The 22,869-nt window shown below is 36.3% G+C and overlaps 1 long non-coding RNA gene across 2 annotated transcripts in view; it reads left to right on the top strand.

The window, feature by feature from the left end:
* The window catches only part of LOC121485540, a 37,229-nt gene extending 19,150 nt beyond the window's left edge, over positions 1 to 18,079 (top strand). Inside the window, exons 2-3 of one of the 2 annotated variants that reach the window (XR_005986310.1) lie at positions 3,108 to 3,209; positions 17,471 to 18,079. This is a non-coding gene — a long non-coding RNA (uncharacterized LOC121485540). Of the gene's footprint in view, positions 1 to 3,107; positions 3,210 to 14,117; positions 14,295 to 17,470 lie in introns of those variants that run through there. The other variant, XR_005986309.1, reaches the window with a different exon arrangement.
* Positions 18,080 to 22,869: the final 4,790 nt, after the last annotated feature.

Raw genomic sequence — 22,869 nt, 5'->3', positions numbered from 1 at the left:
TATTTCCTGAGAATAGCTGGGTTGTGAGCTCAATGTCCACCAGCGGACAAGGGCTCTCCATCTGCACCTCAAGCCTACTGAAAGGGACTTCAAAGAGACCTTTAAAAGGGCTCACCACTTGTCACCTCCAGTTAGGGAAGCATAAGAAATTGGCATCTGGCATGCTGTCCAAAAATTGAAGAAGAATGAGAGATGGTCCCCCTATTAAGAGATGAGCTGAAGGAGAGAGAGCTGCCTTGAAATCAGCCTACACTCCTAGAATCCATAAAGGTAAAGGCTGTGTAAGGGTCCTCAAATCCAGTTGTGGGTCATGCATAACAGAAAGCAGATGTGGAGTTCATTTAAGTCCTGCCTAAGAGAGTCATCTTGAGGAGGGGTTTAGGAGTAGGGGACTGGGAAGAGGTTCTTAGTGGAGATAAACTAAAGGTATCCCAAGATTCTTCGGGCATGAGGAAGCTACATACAACCTGCAAGAGAATATAGGTAAGAAACCCTACTAAGGACACACAAAGCACCCTCAAAAGAGTTAGAGATGTGCCTTAGAGATGGACCAGGCAGGCCCAAAGACAAGTCACTTTAGGATAATCCTAATCAAATAAAAAATTTTATTTTCCCCTTCCCTCCCCTGCTGCCTTATGCCTCCATCCTTCCCCCGCAGAAGAGTCAGAAAGAGCAACTAGCAAAAGGGTAAGGAGATGAATGACAGAGAAAAAGGCAACTACACCTCTCCCCCTGTAGACGCCTAAACAGAAGAAGGGGATAGCTTGTACATTGAATGGACTTGGACATTTTGACTATTACAAAGGACAAGCACTGTCATTTCTGATTTAGAAAGTACTTGCAATTTAAAGCCACCATAAGAGAAAAATGACACTACTAGAGTTTTCATAGCAGCAGAAGATCACCTCACACCAAATTTTAAAGGGGTCATGAGAAATGGCATAAAGGTATGCTGTCTCTATACTCATTTTCCCAATGTGTTTAACGTGCCAATTGCACTCCTATAAAACTTTATATTTGTACATTTCATCACAGTTATAACTACTTATTGACGTCATTATTCCATGACTGCTATCTTGTAGTTCTATACCTAAACTGAGAATTCAGGATACCATTTTCTGTTAGTCTTCCAATTTCATACTATTTTCCAGACATGTCATAGCCAGTATCTTCTCTCAACTTCTGCTCCTCCTAGTGTTCCCATCTATAACATCTCTACTTCTTTAATTCACTAAGCTAAAAAACTTAAATTCTACCCAGCTTTAAAGTCCGTATCATATCCTTCTTTCTCCATGAATTCTCTCTCATAGTTTCATGCCCCACTGGCTTCTTGAAATTTCTCTAATATTTTCACGTTCACCTTTCACATTTGTGAATATTGATTTATCTTCCCAAAAGTATTATACTATCTTTTGAGTACAAGCCAACTGTTAAATTATTTTCACCATCTAGTGCAGGTAAGAACATCATTGGCTTCAGGGCAGCTGGGTGATGCAGTAGGTTAAGCAGCCTACTCTTGGTTTTGGCTCAGGTCATCATCTCAGGGTCATGAGATGGAGCCTCACAATGGGCTCTGTGCTTAGTGCAGAGTCTGCTTAAGATCCTCTTTCCCTCTCCCTCGGCCCCTCTCCCTACCCTGCTCTCTCTCTATCTCTCTCTCAAATAAATACATAAACCTTTAAAAAATCATTTTTCCCCAAAAGAATATTTTTAAGAGTCTACCAAAGTAGCACTAAACATGGATTAAAAAATATGTATGGATTTTGACAAATCTGCACAGTATCTTATAGATAGGGTAGAACCAGTCAATGGTGTTACAAATGTGCATTTTAGGGCAGCCCAGGTGGCTCAGCAGTTTAGTGCTGCCTTCAGCCCGGGCATGATCCTGGAGACCCAGGATCGAGTCCCACGACGGGCTCCCTGCATGGAGCCTGCTTCTCCTTCTGCCTGTGTCTCTGCCTCTCTCTCTCTGTGTGTCTCTCATGAATAAATAAAATCTTTTTTTAAAAATGTGCATTTTAGTTTGTGAGGCTTATTTTATTTTATTTTATTCTATTTTTTTAAAGATTTTATTTAAATCTTTTTTAAATGAGCCAACCACTCAACCACTCAACCACTCAACCACCATGAGTGATGGTGGTTACCAGGCGTCCCTATTCTATTCTATTCTATTCTATTCTATTCTATTCTATTCTATTCTATATTCTATTCTATTCTATTCTATTCTATTCTATTCTATTGGAAAAGAAGTCCAAATAACAGTGTGCAGCACTTAAATTCTGTAGGATTTATTGTCCAGTTGTTTCATAGCTTCTGGGTCTATGAGTTCATTCAGTTTTCAAACTCTCATTAGAAAGCAAAGTTCATGGGGCTCCTGGATAGCTCAGCTGGTTAAGCATCTGACTCTTGATTTCAGCTCAGATCATGATCTCAGGGTCATGTTCTCAGGGTTGTGAGATGGAGCCTTGCATCAGACTCTGCATTCAGCAGGGAGACGGCTTGAGACTCTCTCCCTCTCCCTTTGCCCCTCCCCCTGCTCACTCTCTCACTCTCTAAAATAAATAGATAAATCTTAAAAAAAAAAAAAGGAAAAAAAGTATTTAGAAAGTACTTGGAACAAAATTTTATACTTACCTTTCCTGACAATTTTTCATGCTGTCTTCCTCCATTTTTCTTCTCTTTGTTATTTATCATAGTTAAAAGTTGTTCTTTTTAACCAACAGTGGTTTTACATATGTAACACCAACAATAAATGTATAAAAAAGAATGGTTTGAAGAAAATGTGCTGAAATGCTAAGAATGGTTGTGTGGCTGTATATTGCAACTATGAGCATTTTGTTCTTTTTGTTTATTCTTGGTAAATGTTCATTAATGAGCATATATACACGTATAATAAGATAATCATTAGGAGTCAACTTTATGAAATGTATACTATTCCCTTTCCTTTTACTGGACTTAAAACCTAAACAAATCCTAGCCTTCTTTTTATTTTACTATTATTGTGAATGTACATAAAAGTATGTCAAAGGGGACCTGGGAAACATTATTTCAGGACCTAGCTAATTGTATTCATGGTATTTAAAAAGATTATTTTTGAAATTTTCCAGTAATGTTTTATTCCTTTGATGAGCAAAACAGAGCTGAGCCAAACCATTTTTTAATCAAGCATGTTCAAGAGACAACCTGGCCACATGGTGATAACATCAAAAGTAAGTATTTCAGTTGCTTAAATGCATTTAAAAATCTTTTTGGACATCTCTAAAACTATTTCCATCAGTGAAAATACAAAAGTATTGTATCTGGCTCATGTCCATAGTTGTTTATTTTAAGTTTGGTGTATTTATTGTGTTTTCATCTCAACTTAAAAGGTCAGATAAATATTAAATTCTTTATACTGTTAAAGAGACATAAAGCTAACTTTGTTTTTTGAGACAATCACAAAGCATTAACATAACATGAGTAGTTGAATATCTGATGCTTCTTTCCAATGTGTTACTATTGTATTATTTTATTGACTTTCAAAGTTTTCCTGGTAAAATTTCTAAAAGCTAATCCTACATTTTTGGCTATGTCTTTTACCTCTCTGTGTTTTGTTTTTATTTCTTTTTTCTTTTTCTTTTTCTTTTTTTTTTTGTCTCCATTAAATTTCTATCTCTTTGAAGCCACTACCTACTTTGAAGTTTAGCCTGGGGTAGCATTTTGTTTTGTAAGCCAAGAACTAATCTGGGAGAGATAATCACAATTATATGAGAATGTGAAGGATTCTTCATTCTAGCAGAAATATTCCATGCATAGAAATCTTACCACTCACAGTTTTTTTGTTTATTTAAGTATGGAAAAATATATTCTAACTCCTGCCTCCTTTCTCTCACGAAGCTCTTCACAGTGAGGAGAAAAGCATGCACTATACATAAATTCTAAAAATGCACTAGAATTAGGACCTAAAAAGCAAAATTTTTGAAGATTAAAACACTTGGGCTAACAAAATTGCAATGAGAACTACAAAGAAAAGTAACAATATTCAAAGGCATTCTTTGAAATATTTAAGAAGTCACATTTTCACTAATGGCAGTAAAAGGATAATTAGTGGTGAGATACGATCTTTAAAATGTTTAGTTTTCACTTTCCTATAATGATAACATAATAACAATAGTAAGGCCAATGAACTAAAATATTTTACCATCTTACGCTAATGAAAATTATCTATGCATTTTAACATTCATTAATTTAACAAATATTTCCCAAGTGCCTCCTATATCTGAGGTTACTGAGCTGAGCACTGAGGATACAGTAATGACTGAGATGTGGCCTCTACTCTTGGTAAAATTTCAGGAAGACAAGCAAACCAGTAATTTCAATGTAATATGGTAAATGTTGTAGTGGTATTAAAGTTATATATGGCAATGAAACCCTTCCTGGTTTTAAAGGTTTGGGAAAGGTGTTTAGGAGAAAGTAGCAGACAAACTGAGACCACCTTTCTGTTAAAAAAAAAAAAGAAAAAAGAAAGAAAGCATTTATTTAGCAGTAAGCAGTAATCCTATATTGAGACAATATTTATTTTGTCAACAAATAGATGAAATAGGTATAAATAATGTAGCATTTAAGGTATGTAAAGAGAAAAGACTAAGAAACAGACAATATTAAGAGGGAATTGAAAAAGATGAAGAAGAAAGAAAAGTATTTAAAGTTGGATGGTTAAGTAAATAAAACTCCTCTTAGTTCTTCTTTTAACAAAACCCTCCAATAATCAAAGAGGACAAGAAACAGAAGCGCAAATTCTATCTTCACTTAAAGAAACAGAAGACATCTGCAACCTCATCCATAACAGATTATAAACTTAGAAAGCAGATGAAGAAATTGAATATAACTTAGCAGAAGGGAAAGAGTTCAAATCCATGTACTTATAACAAGGAATCCTGTTGCAAAATAATCTGGTTTGTTGTTCAGATCCCCTGAAAGTCTCAGTAATTGGAGATGCCAGGTATCTTTGAAGGTGGGCATGTCAAGGCCTTTAAATCTCCAAAAGAAGCAATAAGACTCTCAGTTTGTCCCTCTCTTTGCTTTTAAGCAACCACCCTTCAAGTACACTGAAGAAATGAATTTTTTTCCCCAAGAGAAATTGAACCTGAATTGTTTCAGACTTGGAATACAAGACCCAGAGTAAATCTGGAATACGGTATTAGACTTAATTCTGGGTGACGATATGGAGAGGGTAGGATAGAATTTAGCAAAAATCTCCATACTCAGTTGTGAGCTAAACAGCTCCTGCATCTATCCAGCCCCCAAATGTCAGCTATTAGATTTACAACTTCAGAGCAGGAGCCTAGAAGATCTTCCTCTAAAAACACTGAACCCTTGGGATCCTTGGGTGGCGCAGCGGTTTGGCGCCTGCCTTTGGCCCAGGGCGCGATCCTGGAGACCCGGGATCGAATCCCACGTCGGGCTCCCGGTGCATGGAGCCTGCTTCTCCTTCTGCCTGTGTCTCTGGCTCTGTCTCTCCTTCTATCTCTCAAGAATAAATAAATAAAATCTTAAAAAAAATAAAAAAAAATAAAAAAATAAAAAATAAAAACACTGAACCCCCAACAAAAATGACATAGGTCCACCAGTCCAATGGACAAATATGCCCCAATACAAAAAGCTTCCAACTCCTCTATTAATGCTTCATTTTGAATATATCTTGATCTGCAGAGAATGTTAAGGAACAGTCTGAAACATGAAAAACAATAACCAAACAAACTGTAAAATATACTTCAGAGAATCCTAACATGATACAGGAAAAAAAAAATATGTTGAAGGAACCATGATTCATACTCTCAAAAGATGAGATGATTTTACTTCTGAGAAATAATGCTAAGATTCTATAAAAATAGAAATAATCAGAAAACAAAAGAAAAGAGTGTTCCTGAAATTTTAAAATAATATCCAAACAAAATATTCAATAAATGGGTTAGAACATAAAGTCAAGAAAATCTCCTAGGAAATAGAATTTAAAAGCCAAAAATAATGGTAAATAGAAAAACAGAAAAAGAATATTGGAAAATTGATCCAAGATGTCCTACATTCGACAAATACCTATTCCAAAAAGAATTAATAAAGAAGAAAATGAGGAGAAAACTTTTCCCCCCTGAAAAGTAAAAGATGAAGAGGAATATTTCCCAGAATGAGGAAAATAATATCTATCTAGCCAATTGAGTGTTCAATAAATTAACAAGGGCAGAGGGACTTATACCAGCTCATTTTATTATGAAATCTCAAAAAAAAAAAAAAAAAAAAAGTTGAAAAAAAAATCCTAACAGCTTCCAGATTTTTTGAAAATAAAATTACATAAAAACACTGGGAATGGACTTCTCAACTACAAAATTAAATGCTAGAAGACAAAGACCATGCCTTTAAGATTCTTTGTGAAAAGTATTCTTAATACTAAATTCCATAGCCAACCAAAATATCAGTAAAGTAAAATAAGGTTAAAAAAAAAGAGAAACTTTACAAATATTCAAAGACTCAAAAAAAATTACTTCTTTTTTTATGCTTTTTCAAGAAGTTATTGGAGAAATTTCTCTTCTAAAATGTGTGATTATGCAAAGAAGAAAAAAATCATGAGTCCTGAGAAATTGAGGTCAAACAGAAATATTAGAAATACATTCCACAGTCAAGGGCAAGCCTAGATAGCAATTGATTCAGATTAGAGAGGGATGGATGGTTTCAAGAGAAAAATCTCCCATTAAAAAAGTAAATGAAAGATTATTTGATAGATTTTAAATTGTAGAAAAACTATTGAGAAACTTTGCAGAACTACTGGAAAGGGTAGAAAATTTAACTCCTGGTTCAAAGAAACCAAATAAATGAAAAATATAAAGCAATGATTAACTCCAGGAAAAATTTTAAAGTGCAGATAAAGAGAGGCTTACATCCATGTCATTTAGCTTAGCAATAAAAAAGTTTTGCCTAGTCATATTAATAATTTGAATTATGGATTTTAAAAATTGAGTTATAACTATACTGGATTGATATGGGGATGATAAGGGGAATGTAAAAGAATTAAAAGTTCTATCTACTTTAAGAGAAAGAACATGTAAAATCTCTAAAACAAATGCATCAAGAACCATCAATGCTTTGACAGTATTTAGGAATATGTAAGCAAACACCACAAAATAGTTTAAAAGTTCAAAATAGTTGCCTTACGTAGTAGTAAGAGCCCTTGCACTACGAAAGGAAGGGATGTCTGGTTTTGTTTGTTAAAACTTTAAAAAACTATGTGAATGTGTTACTTGGATAATATAAAAAAATGTTCCATATAATAAAAATGTTAAAAGATATTTAATATGGTTGACCATATAGCTCTACACGGAAAACAGAAAACAACACAGCTAACCCTCCTATTTCCTGGGTCCCTGCACTGCATTGCTGGCCTTTCAACCAGCACATCATCTGTTGGTGAATCACCTGCAACTTAATTTCATAAACACATTTTCTCATTGAGTCTCCAATCTCAACACAGGCATAAATCCAAATTGTTTAAGAGTCTCAATCTGGGAAATGTTGACAGAAGTCTCAGGAAATTTCTATAAGATATTTACAAGTAAAACAAGGAGGAAACATATGTCCATTTCATTGGAGGGTATTACATAACACGTGCCTTTCTGGTATATTTATAAATGATGAACCATCTATAAGACTGTTCATTTTTCTTATCAGAGATATTCCTACACTGCCAAGGGATCTCCTGATCAACCTGACGAACAAAATACTCCCAAATATTTTGTATTTATTTCCAGTTAAGTAGACTTTTAAAAGTTAGTATGTGCCAGGATGCCTGGGTGGCTCAGTCAGTTAAGTGTCTGATTTCTACTCAGGTCATGATCTCAGGGCCATAGGATCAAGCCACACATAGGCTCTGCACTTAATAGGGAGGTTCTCTCTCTCTCCCTCTGCGTTCCCCCCTACTCTGGCTCATGCTGTCTCCAAAATAATAAATAAATATTTTTTTTAAGTTTCTTTTAATTAAAAAAAAAAAGTAATGTGCCAAAACTCCAGTAAATTGATTACACATATTATTTCCTTTAATCACTATAATCTTGTGAGATAAACTTTCTATCAACACCAGAGACTCAAAGGTTGTATGAACATCCATGGTCACACAATGAGCATGGAACACAGCCTGGTCATTCTGCACTTACTCAGAAAATGAGAGAAATTTGTTTCTAGTCAATATTTAATGTTATAAGGTCTCCAAATATTTGTTGAGTAATCTAGATCTGTGCTTTAATGTCAACAGAGATTAAATGTTCCTTTTACTCAGAAAATTTATTAAATCCGATTTGATACATTTAATCTGTTTATGCCTCTGCTTACCAACACAAATCTAAAGATGCAAGAAAATGGCTAAAGGAATATGCACTTTAATAGAGTTCAAAACTAGTTTCTATATGCTAAAGTATGTAGAGGAACATACAGTGACATCTGCAACTTACTCTGAAATGCATCCAAAAAATCAGATGGATTTGTGAAAAATACAAAAAAAAAAAAAAAAGACAGATGGCTAAATACATGAAAAACAAGTATAGTAAAATGCTGGTTGTAGAAGATATATGTTTGCTGTAAAATTGTTTCAGCTTTTCTATTTTCTATTTGAAAACTGTCATGATAAAACATTGGAAGAAAACAACTAAATCATTTGGATCACACTAATAGAAATGTAATGAGAACTACAAATCGGAGTCAGAAATGTGATTTCACATTTCCTGTAGCCACACTAAAAAATGAGAAAAAGAAACAGGTAAAATTAAGGTTAATGATATATTTTATTTAACTCAATGCATTCAAATATTATTTTCATCATGTAATCAATAAAACATTATTAATGAGAAAATTTATATATTTTTTTCATAATAAGACTTCAAAATCTAGTGTATATTTTCCACTTAAAGCACATCTGAAGTCTGGCTAACCACATTTCACATGCTAAATAGCTACATGTGACTGCTGGCTACTTTATTGCTAGTGCTTATCTCCATATAAATACACTTGCTACCATGTTCATAAATTTAGGTGAAACAGCCACATAAAGCAAATATGGTAAAAGAAAAATAATTTCAAAGAGCATTATAATGTAATAAATTATGACCACTTTACAGGAAATCTCTTGGCTAAAAAAATATTTACCTAAAAGTTTTATATATTTCAAAATATATATTCTAATAAGATTCTTCTGCTTATTCTTGAGAGTGTGATATAATCTGTTTGGCAAGTGACTATGGAATAAGGACTTTTTTAAAGATTTTATTTATTTATTTGACAGAGAGATAGTGAGAGAGAGAGAGAGAGAGCACAGCAGGGGAGCAAGGGAGAAGCAGGTGCTGAAGGCAGACGCTTAACTCCCTGAGCCACCCAAGTGCCCTGGGAATAAGGACTTTTAAATCACAATTTTAAAAACTACAGTTCTTGCCTCCCTCTACTCATCTTTACTCTTCCACAGTTGCATACATAATAGTGCATACCAGAAACAAAACCAAAAAAACACCTTTTTTTCAAACCTTAAATATTTTGCCAGATTTGTGGCCATTTTCTCAGCATTTTCTTGGTTTTTCTCTTTTAAACCTCTGCTATGATAATATACTTATTTTTTAAGATAATATACTTCTTAATGCTAATTAACATTCAGTACACCTTGGAAATAAAAGTAGAAAGACAAATACTGACATTGTATTAATGATACCCTTTTCTCTATTGTTTTAAGACCAGTAGTCTTCAGGCAAAGTTGGAATTTCTAAGCTTAGAAATAACCGAATCATTGATCTTTCTCTAGAGATTGAGACTAGTATCCGAAATCTGAATGACCATAAAAATAAAGTATCTTCTGCAACATACCTAGTGGGAAAATTTTAATGAAGAGTTTTTGTCCTCTAATTCCCTAGTGGCTTAAAGCAAATATGACTATAATTTCCAAATGTCTCCAACTGAGAAGACAAATATCAACCTTGAAACAGATTAGATCAATATGACGTACTAAGATTAATATGATTTAACCAATTAAATGAGCTTTATAGATAGAAATACATTAGGGGACCAAGTATATCCCTGTTAAATTTAAAGCTAAAGGCAGCCTGCACCCACACGCCTGGCATGGGACAACTTTGAGGGGCCATCTCAGCTCCAGAGCTCTCTAAAACATCAATTCGTCTCTGTTTCAACTGCAGCACAGTGCAGGCTCTTGCTCTGTCCAAACCTGCTTTCTTCACTCTCTTGCAGGTATTTCTGAGAGCGCTTTCCAATAAACTTACAACATACACACATCCCTCTCAGACTAATTTTGCCCAGTGGGCTGTGAGCTTCGGTGAAAAGTCATTCCCACCCTAGCCATTGAATTGTATGTGTGAGTTTTCATGGTCTCTTTTCTCCTTCTGCCAACACCTCACATGTCACCTGTTCCAAGTGATACAGCTACAAGTGGTGAGACCTAGCTCACTGGTGACTATACAGGAAAGAACTCTCATCCTTGCCTCCAACTGACCTACATTATAGAAGTAGTGGCGAGAGACAAGCAAACCTTTATGTTACTCTGCAAAGCCTCGCCTCTCTTGGCTAATATAGTATCCATAAGCATATCTTTCTCTTTTGGCTGGTATATTTTCTTGGGAATAAGTGAAAGTCAGTTGCCTGGGTTGCATTTCCCCACACAAAATGAACCCAGAAATCCTGTGATATTCATTTTGGTGACTAAGAAAACATTTCCCCTCCGCCATGCTTACATTTCTTTTCTTACCTTTGGGTTCTTAAAATATTATAGTGAAAAATGTTTGGAGATTTTTTTTTTTTTGGTAAATTTGGCAACTCCAGATTTTACATCCTTCAGGGGGGAAAATGAAGATGACACCACCTTAGAGAGTGATTATGAGAATGAGATAATGCATTTGAAAACCTCTAGACCATAAACGCTAGTTTTCTTTTTGCCTTCCTTTCCTGCAATAAAAAATGTCAGTTAAATACAGCATCACTTTAGTCTTACCAACTTGATAGGGTGTTTCCACATGGATAATATCAAAAGAAAGATCCTCTGAAATTCATAGTAAATAAAGCAATTAGTCCCAGGCATCAAGCGTATGGTTTATTTCACAAGTGAATAAACAGTGTCCACAGGGTTTTGCTATTTATAAGTAGAAGTTCAGACTGAGATTTATAAGTAAAATTACTAGTAATTTTTCAGTTATTTCCTCCTCATTTTTTTTCTCTTATTGTAAAGTAATTCAGGTTCTTTACCTTTTACCCTGTTGTAGTATACTTCTGCATGTAGGACAGGACGTTGATGGCTTAGAATTGGTTTTGAGCAGGAGTTGCAAACTGAAATGCAAATGAGAGCCAGAAAGGCATGGTAACTAAGTAAAGTGAACCAGGCTTAAGAAAAAAAAGAAAATCAACACACAGTTCTCTAAGCTATCTTTAACTTTCTCAATTTGATAGAGCATGGCTCCCAATAGCCAGGTTGTTGTCTTTACTTTTTATTTTTTTTTAATTTATTTATTCATGAGAGACAGAGAGAGAGGCAGAGACACAGGCAGAGGGAGAAGCAGGCACCATGCAGGGAGCCTGATGTGGGACTCGATCCCAGGACTCCAGGGTCATCCTCTGGGCTGAAGGTGGGCACTAAACCGCTAAGCCACGCAGGTGTCCCAGGTTGTGGTCTTTAAATACCAGTCAGTTCTCACTCAAAGGAGCCAGGATTCCTGAAATAGTAGATTCTATGTCTGGGCTCAAAATGTACAAGATGAGGGATCCCTGGGTGGCGCAGCGGTTTGGCGCCTGCCTTTGGCCCAGGGCGCGATCCTGGAGACCCAGGATCGAATCCCACATCGGGCTCCCGGTGCATGGAGCCTGCTTCTCCCTCTGCCTGTGTCTCTGCCTCTCTCTCTCTCTCTCTGCGACTATCATAAATAAATAAAAAAATAAAAAATAAAAAAAAATGTACAAGATGAGATCAGGACAGTTTGTCCAAAAGGTAACAAAGGGATTGTCAAAGTTCATGAGGATGAAGTCAAATTAAGCAGAAGATAGAAAAATATAAGCATCAGTAAAGACAATACCTGCTATGAATTAAAACATAAGAAATATGTTTAAATACATGAGCTCATACTAAAAAAATACAAATTAGTCTCAAATGGAGGGTGCTAATTATTTTTGAGAAACTCATAAACAGAGGAAAAAAGCATTTGCTCAGCCTTTTCTATAAGAACTATACCACTATGTAAACAAATAACATACAAGACGATGTTTTTCTTAATAGGGGCAGCTCAGTTATTAAATAAAGACAGGATAGTTTTTAAAAAAAAAAAGACAAGATAGTTTAATTAGATTATAACATTTTGCAACCTTTAGTGAATTGATGGATCTAGGCATTGAACACAGATTAATGAGAGAAAAAGAGAGAAACCCTGAGATTATGGGCCTTCTGATGGAATACACCACTGCCAATGAAATATTATTTTCAAAAAATTCAAGCAAGTTTACAAGAAATATAGACAATAGAGGAACATGATAAATTTTACTATGGTAAATCAGAAAATTTGTGTCTCTGAGAAATTCTACAAAAACAATGAGCCAGGTTTATTAAACAATTTATAGCCAAAAGAAAGATACAAAGAGAGGGAGAGGGATTAAGAGAGAGAGAGAGAAAAACAGATACAGAGATGGAGAGAAGTTATAAATTAGAAGATACTTTAAAGACATCAATCAATTACCTCCTGTAGCCCTTATTTTAATCCTGACTTTTTTTTTTAAGATTTTATTTATTGATTCGTGAGAGACACACAGAGAGAGGCAGAGACACAGGCAGAGGGAGAAGCAGGCTCCATGCAGGGAGCCCAATGCGAGACTCGATCCCAGGACCCTGGGATCATGACCTGAACCAAAAGTAGATGCTGAACCACTGAGCCACCCAGGCATCCCTAATCCTGATTCAAACAAAGTGTAACATATATTTATGAAATGATTGGAAATTTTAACAAACTGGATAATTTATATATAAATGCTTTCTGCTAATGTTTTTCAGTGTGACTATACCATGAATATGTGACAGTTTTATTATATAAGTGTTCTTATCTTTTATTGTTACATACTGAAATACTTACAGGGAAAACCATAGGATGTCAGGGATTTTCTTTTAAATGATACAGTGAAGGGAAGGGAGTGGGGATATAGATGAAATAAGACTGGACTTAAGTAATCACAGTTAAAGCCATGAAATAGGGTCATGGGGGATTATTTAGTTTTACTGTCTATTTTCTGACATGTTTGAAATATTTTAAAATTGAAGCCTTTTAAAATTGAAAAAAATTATAAAATAAAGAACTGCAAAATGGATTTAAGAAATATCTCCATTTTGCCTTTAATTCTACTATAAGCAAAACACAAAATGAGTATGATGGCAAAAGGCAAGTGTCTCCCGTCCACAGGGGCAGGACAGTGGGGACTGGTGTGGACTGTGGCAGTTGGAAGAGAGCACGCCCATTGCAAGAGTAGTGGTCCAGCACAAGGTTTATCCATACTACATATGGCAGCAAGGTTGATAATACCAGATTTCTGATGTGTTCAGAAAAGCTGTAAGTTGACATATGTAGATAAAATTATCTTTAGTGTTAAGTGTTGGCAACTAATGTAAATTTATTTTACATCCTTAACTCTGGGAAACGAACTAGGGGTGGTGGAAGGGGAGGAGGGCGGGGTGTGGGGGTGAATGGGTGATGGGCACTGAGGGAGGCACTTGACGGGATGAGCACTGGGTGTTATTCTGTATGTTGGCAAATTGAACACCAATAAAAAATAAATTTATTATAAAATAAATAAATAAATAATGCTAGTTCATCCTTAAAAAAAATTTATTTTATATCATTCTGTGGGTAAGCGTTATATGGATCAAACAAAACATGACATTTTGCAACCTCTGATTTATAAGGAGCCGTCACAGTACCGTATGACTGGCTTCCCCATCACCAAAAGGGAGTCACAAGCTGTAGAACACCAGCACCTAAGTCTCATGGAATATTGCCAGAAACCCATTGTTTGATCTACCTTCCTTTCAGTCACCCCATTGTGCCATGTCCACTTTCTATTTCTGTGCCCAGTCTCTCCAGATTGAGCCTTTGGCTGGAAGGACTGCTTGACCTGCTTGACTTTTGACTCCAGACCCCCTCCTGCATACAGGATTAGATCTTCAGAATCTCAGGATGCAATCCAGCACCACTTTCAGCAAAACTTCCATAAATCCTCATCTCTGTCCAGTAACACAAGCACCCTGCTTGTCCAGAAGGCCTGTTTGGTAAGAGGTTAGTTTATAGTTATCCTAAATATTAATTAATGTGACTTTGCTAAATTCAAAACATGTTTTCCTCATTCACATTCAAGGCTAGCTTTCTCCTGGCCTTCACTAAACACTGCCCCCCGCCCCCCCGCCTTTAGATAGTTACATGCTATTTGTTTACAATCCATTCAGTTGGAAAATCACTATCTGGCTGAGTATAAACACATCTAATAATTGACCATCAAAATGACCTAGACACTTCCTCTGTGCCTGCATGTATGAATAGTGATGTAATAAGCTCTCAAATATCTTCTCATTAGTACTTACAACTCGTTGGCTGTTCTTGAGACTGGATACAGTCATATAAATGTTGATTTTAGTTAGATTTAATTTGTCTAAATGCTGCTCTTTGTAATAAAACTCAGTGTACAGATGTTAGATGCTTAAAATGTCACTAAGAAAAATAGATAAATTTGTAGTGGTAGAGATATTTACTAACAGGATTTTCTAAAATATAGAACAGTTTGTTTATGCAAAATTTGATAGAACTACTTTCCTACTTCCCTACAAGCTGCTTTTCCACCATTCCCCATTCTTCACCTTTACCATGTGTAGATCAAACACAAACCCACAATTTTATGTATTGGAGTAGTTGGGGAAAAAAAAAAGAGAGACAGAGAGAGAGAGAGAGAGAGAGAGAGAGAAAGATAATGAGTTTGATCAACATCTTTAGCATTTTAAATATTTTAATATCTAAATATATATAAATAAAATGAGTTGGAACATTGTATGTAAAATATCCTCTGCTTATGTTAAGAGGGGATTTAAATTATCTATTCTTGCCTCAATAGTAAAAGAAAATGTTTAAAATTACTTAAATCATAAATTACTTATTTATTAGTGGTCATTCTTCCCAATCTCCAGAGCCCAGCCGTGAGGCCTTGGTGCTCTCATACTGCCTGATGTTGGAGCAGATATGGCAGGTTCCAGCACACCCTAATCAAGAGTCTTAGTGCATGTCTCATTTAGAATTGGTTTTCAGAGGCCATTTTTTCTCTCCATTAAATGCTTTTTTTTTTTTTTTAACACTGTAGAAAGAAATAAATAGGTATTCTCCTATAAGAGATTCTTAAAACAACTACAGGACAAGATCAATGGAAGATCCATTAACAAAAGTTTTGGATGTATGGAGGGGTACGTGTGTGTGTGTGTGTGTGTGTGTGTGTGTGTGTGTTTGTGTGTGTGTTCTGGTATGATTATTTTGTAGTTGTGTTCTTTGTTTCCCTTTTTTTTTTTTATTCATTCGTTTGGGTTTTTTTTTTAAATATACATATATATTTTATTGGAGTTCGATTTGCCAACATATAGTATAACACCCAGCGCTCATCCAGTCAAGTGCCCATCACCCAGTCACCCCATCCCCTCGCCCACATCCCCTTCCACTACCCCTTGTTTGTTTCCTGGAGTTAGGAGTCTCTCATGTTTTGTCACCCTCTCTGATTTTTCCCATTTATTTTCTCTCCTTTCCCCTATAATCCCTCCCACTATTTTTTATATTCCCTGTATGAGTGAAACCATACAATGATTGTCCTTCTCTGATTGACTTACTTCACTCAGCATAATACCCTCCAGTTCCATCCACGTCGAAGCAAATGGTGGGTATTTATCATTTCTAATGGCTAATATTCCGTGGTATACATAGATCACATCTTCTCCTTATTTTGTTAGCTAAAGCTAGAAAAGTCTCTACTTAACAAAATCTCCAGAACTGTAGCAATTTAATTGTCCTTACAATTAAATTAAGCATTTATTGAATCATACACTCTAATTAGTAAAAAAAAAAAAAAAAAAAGGAGGGACAGAGTCATAATACAAAATAGAATGTGTTAGAAAAGAAAGATTTTAGACCCTATCAGGGAGTTCTAAAAAGATAGAGACTTAGTTATTATCTATGTATTAAAAAGACTGAAATACCTGTTGATTTATGATGGGAGTAGTTTAGGTAAGCTAATAGGCTTCTTTTGGCAGGAGTCTCATACTTTATTATGAAAGCATGATTTATCTCAAGCTGATTGAAAGTTATAAATGCCTTTAAGTAATTAATAAAAGGAAAATACATCATTATTACCTACATTTTACAACTTAACCAATTGACAAAACTTTTAGAGACTAGTCTAGACTTTTTCTAGACTAACTTTTTAGACTAGCTAAAAACTTTTAGCAGTCAAATTGTTAAGCATTACAGATAAAATCTAAAGGTCTTTTTTTTTAATTATTATTTTATAGATGAAAACTATGTTTGAGAGGCTTGGTGACTTATCCAATATATCACAGATGTTTTTCTTGTAGCCAAACTGATATTAAAACCCAGCTTTTGTAAATCATGCTACAGTAGCACACAAACTCCCTTACATCTCTGGATTATACCAACAAAGGTTTATTTCTCATTCAATTTGGCTGGCTGCTGTTTTACAATCTGTGTTTGCTCATTCTGAGACCAAGGTTGAAAAATCCTTATTTGGAGCATGCCATCTTTCAGGCAGAGATTAAAAAGAGGTTTTACAGAACTATATAATGCCTCTGAAGGCTTTTGCTCAGATGTGACATATGGCATTTACACTCACATTCTATTACTATATACTTTGCAACTTACCTGACAAAACCTGACTCAGTGGGTTAGAGGTTTAGTCTTCTTACAAAGAACTTAGCTGAGAAGTGGAAATAATTACATCGTTTACTACAATAGATCCTCAATCCCCAGAACTATATACACTCTCTCTCAATAAGCAGTGGGCCTCTCCGTTTCTTGAAGTCACGAATGCAGTGGCTCCTGAGGGCTCACCGGCTACCATGTCAGATCTGACTTCTAATTTTTCAGACACAGATCTTATTGAGTCACATTTTTAGTAAATATGTTTTATTAACTCCCTAGCATCCATTTCAACTCCTATCCATTGAGTAACAGTCATTCAGTGTGGGAAATTATTCTCAATTTCAAGAGATGGGTCTGTTCCAGTGAGAATAATCCCATCCACTTCCCTTGCCAAGTGACTATTTCAGAATGATCTGATTCCCGCCATTCAGGTATGTGGAGAAGGTCACCAGACACTTCTGGAAAATATCCTTTTTACTCTTAAAAGCAGTATAGTGAAAAACTGCTCTCTCTACCTTTCACAGAATGTGAACATGAAGCACCTTGTCCTAATGGCTATTAGTGTCCATCGTGAAAGCATGACAACTTGAGGACAAATCTGACATCAACAATGCTGAGAGAAAAGCAGAGAAATATTGCTAGAACCCTAATTAAACTATGCCTAAATCCTATCTCTGGATTTTTAGTTATGTGAGCCAATAAAATCATTTATTGGTTAGTCAGATTAAATTGATATTCACATACTTCAACCAAAAGTATCCTAAGAAGGCATCAGTTCTTCTCTCCTTCTTTATTTTACCCACACCCCACCAATAACCAAAGCTGCAAGATTAGTTTTGGTAGGAGTTACAAGCAAATATCTATCTCTCCTCTTGAGTTCTACAATGAAAACCGTTCTTTTTTATTTTGTTAAAAAAATCTTCTCGAATATAAGTATAGCTAACTACAAAGCATGAGACATCTTTTATATGTTATCTACTCAAATAGGAATTTTAAGCAAATAGCAATATGTATTCTACTAGAAAAGAAGGAACAACTAAAGATGACCAAACAGACCTTAAATAAGACATTTATATCGTTCTATGAGGCCAGCATCACCTTAATTCCGAAACCAGACAAAGACCCCACCAAAAAGGAGAATTACAGACCAATATCCCTGATGAACATGGATGCAAAAATTCTCAACAAGATACTAGCCAATAGGATCCAACAACACATTAAGAAAATTATTCACCATGACCAAGTAGGATTTATCCCCGGGACACAAGGCTGGTTCAACACTCGTAAAACCATCAATGTGATTCATCATATCAGCAAGAGAAAAACCAAGAACCATATGATACTCTCATTAGATGCAGAGAAAGCATTTGACAAAATACAGCATCCATTCCTGATCAAAACCCTTCAGAGTGTTGGGATAGAGGGAACATTCCTCAACATCTTAAAAGCCAACTACGAAAAGCCCACAGCAAATATCATTCTCAATGGGGAAGCACTGGGATCCTTTCCCCTAAGATCAGGAACAAGACAGGGATGTCCACTCTCACCACTGCTGTTCAACATAGTTCTGGAAGTCCTCGCCTCAGCAATCAGACAACAAAAAGACATTAAAGGCATTCAAATGGGCAAAGAAGAAGTCAAACTCTCCCTCTTTGCTGATGACATGAAACTCTACATAGAAAACCCAAAGCCTCCACCCCAAGATTGCTAGAACTCATACAGCAATTTGGTAGCGTGGCAGGATACAAAATCAATGCCCAGAAATCAATGGCATTTCTATACACTAACAATGAGACTGAAGAAAGAGAAATTAAGGAGTCAATCCCATTTACAATTGCACCCAAAAGCATAAGATACCTAGGAATAAACCTAACCAAAGACGTAAAAGATCTATACCCTAAAAACTATAGAACACTTCTGAAAGAAATTGAGGAACACACAAAGAGATGGAAAAATATTCCATGCTCATGGATTGGCAGAATTAATATTGTAAAAATGTCAATGTTACCCAGGGCAATTTACACGTTTAATGCAATCCCTATCAAAATACCATGGACTTTCTTCAGAGAGTTAGAACAAGTTATTTTAAAATTTGTGTGGAATCAGAAAAGACCCCGAATAGCCAGGGGAATTTTAAAAAAGAAAACCATAGCTGGGGGCATCACAATGCCAGATTTCAGGTTGTACTACAAATGTTGGAGAGGATGCGGAGAAAAGGGAACCCTCTTACACTGTTAGTGGGAATGTGAACTGGTGCAGCCACTCTGGAAAACTGTGTGGAGGTTCCTCAAAGAGTTAAAAATAGACCTGCCCTATGACCCAGCAATTGCACTGTTGGGGATTTACCCCAAAGATTCAGATGCAATGAAACGTCGGGACACCTGCACCCCGATGTTTCTATCAGCAATGGCCACAATAGCCAAACTGTGGAAGGAGCCTCGGTGTCCATCGAAAGATGAATGGATAAAGAAGATGTGGTTTATGTATACAATGGAATATTACTCAGCAATTAGAAACGACAAATACCCACCATTTGCTTCAACGTGGATGGAACTGGAGGGTATTATGCTGAGTGAAATAAGTCAATCAGAGAAGGACAAACAGTGTATGTTCTCATTCATTTGGGGAATATGAATAATAGTGAAAGGGAATATAAAGGAAGGGAAAAGAAATGTTGGGAAATATCAGGAAGGGAGACAGAACATAAAGACTCCTAACTCGGGGAAATGAACTAGGGGTGGTGGAAGGGGAGGAGGGCGGGGGGTGGGGGGGAATGGGTGATGGGCACTGAGGTGGACACTTGACGGGATGAGCACTGGGTGTTTTTCTGTATGTTGGTAAATTGAACACCAATAAAAATTAATTTAAAAAAAAGACATTTATAAAATGATCTTATCCTCAGTAGATTACCCATGGCCTATTATTGTCTTAGCAGTGGACATTGAAATCAATAGATACTCAGAAGACCCAGGAAGTTGTTGAATAAACAGAAACATGAGAGATTCTCACTAATAGTTCTCAGTGGGACACTAAAAGAACATGGGTGGTATTAAAAACCACTACGTAGTTCTCTACTTCTCTTATTTTAACTACCAAAATAATATGCCCTCCTCTTTCTACACAAATATGCCAAAACAATAAGATGGTACTGTTCCTATAAAATATTAGTCATACCAAATGTCACTCTTGACCACTCTCTATTTGTATCTCTCTTACGATGTGAGGGAATTAACCCATGGAAAGGATTAATTCCATTAAATTCCTGCTATGAGTTTAATGTGACATTCAGAATATCTCTCCAAGCAACATCAATCTTTTGTTCCTAGCTTATAGTTTTAAACTGCATATCTGCAAATATCCCAGAGGAGCAGAACTGAGAGAACACAGTAACAGAGAAATTTCAGTCTTAACAAGTTGCAAATTTTTATGTACGCTCTAAGCCAGCAAAATAAGATTTCAATATCAAGGGCTTGTCAAAAATGTATCATCTGGGCTAGGGATATATATATATATATATATATATATATATATATATATATAGGCATTAGAAAAGTCATAAGCAAAGTTTTCCAAAGTTTTTCGGAAATCAGAAACACTCCCAAAAGTAATATAATGATATTTATGAATTAAGAACAAATACAATAAGTTTCTGAAAAACAATGTCAAACGTTGAAATTTAAGAGGAAAAAAACTGAGACACCTGGGTGGCTCAGTGGTTGAGCATCTGCCTTCAGCTCCGAGCGTGATCCCAGGGTCCTGGGATCGACTTCTGCATCAAATCCCACATTGGGTTCCCACAGGGAGCCTGCTTCTCCCTCTGCCTGTGTCTCTGCCTCTCTCTCCGTGTCTCTCATGAATAAATAAACAAAATCTTTAAAAAAAAAAAAAAAGGAAAAGAGGTAAGAAACTCAAAACAAAATGCAGAAGATGCACTTGGCACCCCAGAAACACCACCATTTCGTGTGTTAGCAGGTACCTCGAGGGAAGCCACTCTGGGAAGGTGTAGCAGGAGCCTAAAGGTTTCCAGAAGTGTCACTAACAGCAACAGATGGTAAGGAGACATGCAGAAACTCCAGGGGAGTGTGTCTTAGAGAATGGATATGAAATGTGGTACAAAGGAGGGGCGGCTACCGGCACTAAAGGGTGTGCAGACTATGCCACTACACAGTTGCATCTTCGATTCAGGAAGGCCAGAGACACAAAATTCAAAAGAAGAACTGGAAATGAAAATTTTTCAGTATGCAAGATAGAAGAAGGAACTTCAGGTAAGTGTCTGGTGAATCAGGCTATCACCCAGTTTCCTAGGTGAGTCTAACTTTTCTCACAAACCACTCTAAAGATTTTATTTATTGATCTATCTGTCTGTCTGTCTGTCTGTCTGTCTATCTATCTATCGAGAAGGAGTGAGAGGCAAAGAGAGAGGGAGAGAGAGAATCCCAAACAGACTGCACTGAACACAGAGCCCAACTCAGGCTTGCTCCCACCACCCTGAGCTCATGACCTGAGCTGAAGTCCAAGAGTCAGAGGCTTAACCAACTAAAGCCACCCAGTTGTCCTTCTCAGAGACCACTTCTAAAAAAGATGGCAGTTGGGTCAGGGGATTGTTTCCTCATGACAAACAGAATGCCATACTAAACATCTTCTTGGGAAGTGTTTCCCTATCAAATTTCAAGTCACAGGTGGATGATTTTGAACAACTGGCATAAACTAACCAAGAATGAAAGTTAAGAAGGAAATCAAAAGGATTTTTCAATTTGTGATAGACTTGCTTTCACTTAGAAACTAGCGATTGTACCCACTGGGAATCCTTGAGTGTCTATAATGACATAACTATTTTACCAGTTATTGGATACCAGAGATTTGCTGATGTGTATGGGTGTTGGGCTGCAACTGTGATAGGCTTATGGGCCCTATTCACTATTCAGACTCTTTACAAAGAGAACACCTAGAAGTGTAAGCTAGATTGATGCAACTAATTTCAGCTAATGTACAGAACTATATACTTAGTGAAGGATGCTTGAGGTTTCAGCTACAAAAGGAACTCCAAGCATACATGTGCATCTGACTAAGACTTCTCTGGCTGAGACAGAGCAAAAAATAACCATGACCTTTAATTTCTGAAAGTTTGACTATAAATGATTAAAGGATTTAATTTGGGGTTTCAGTTTCTCCCTGAAAATACAATAATAGGAGGAGTTATATTGTTCAAACTCAAAGCAGATGTATATTGCTGGCATTGTCTTACTTATATAAATTTTATTCTATCATAGAGGTTCATTGCCTAGTCTCGGATAAATTATACTGGACAGCATGACTAGGCAAAGTTTAAGAAATCAAATAAATGGTGAGTGAATTCTTCAGCCTAGGGCAGGATTTCTCATCAGTACTATTGACATTTTGAGCAGATAATTCTTTTGCGGGGAATGTCCCATGCATTGTAAAATGCTTAGCAGGACCCCTGGCCTGTAGCCACTGGATTATCTGTAGCTCTGTCTTCCCCCTCTCCCCTAGCTGTGACTACTAAAAATGTCTCTACACATTGCTTAATATCCCCTAGAGAACAAAATCCCTCTGATGGAGAACCTCTGGCCTGAAATATAGCATGGCCTTTAGGTTAATTCAATTAATGCCAGGTTTTGACTCATTTCAGAGCCTTTTAACAAAAAGCTGAACCGTTTACCAATCTATACAAGAAAAGTGGTGCTTTTCAGTAAGTAGCCTCACGCAGATGCCAGATTGCCCTGAAATTTTATATTCTCCTTTTCCCAGGAAAACTACCACATGCATACTTAACCACAGGGGGAGTGATAAACCTAACAAGTCATGGGAACCAAACCAAGGACCATTTTTTGCTCCACCCCCTAAAATTTCTGCCCAGGATCCTGTAGAATAGGAACCAAGAAAAAAATGAGTGCCTCATTGC

This window comes from Vulpes lagopus, chromosome 2 (genome assembly GCF_018345385.1).
Source record: "Vulpes lagopus strain Blue_001 chromosome 2, ASM1834538v1, whole genome shotgun sequence".
NCBI lineage: Eukaryota > Metazoa > Chordata > Mammalia > Carnivora > Canidae > Vulpes > Vulpes lagopus.
Note: the sequence above shows the minus strand (reverse complement) of the source record. Positions and strands in the feature narration are given on the sequence as shown.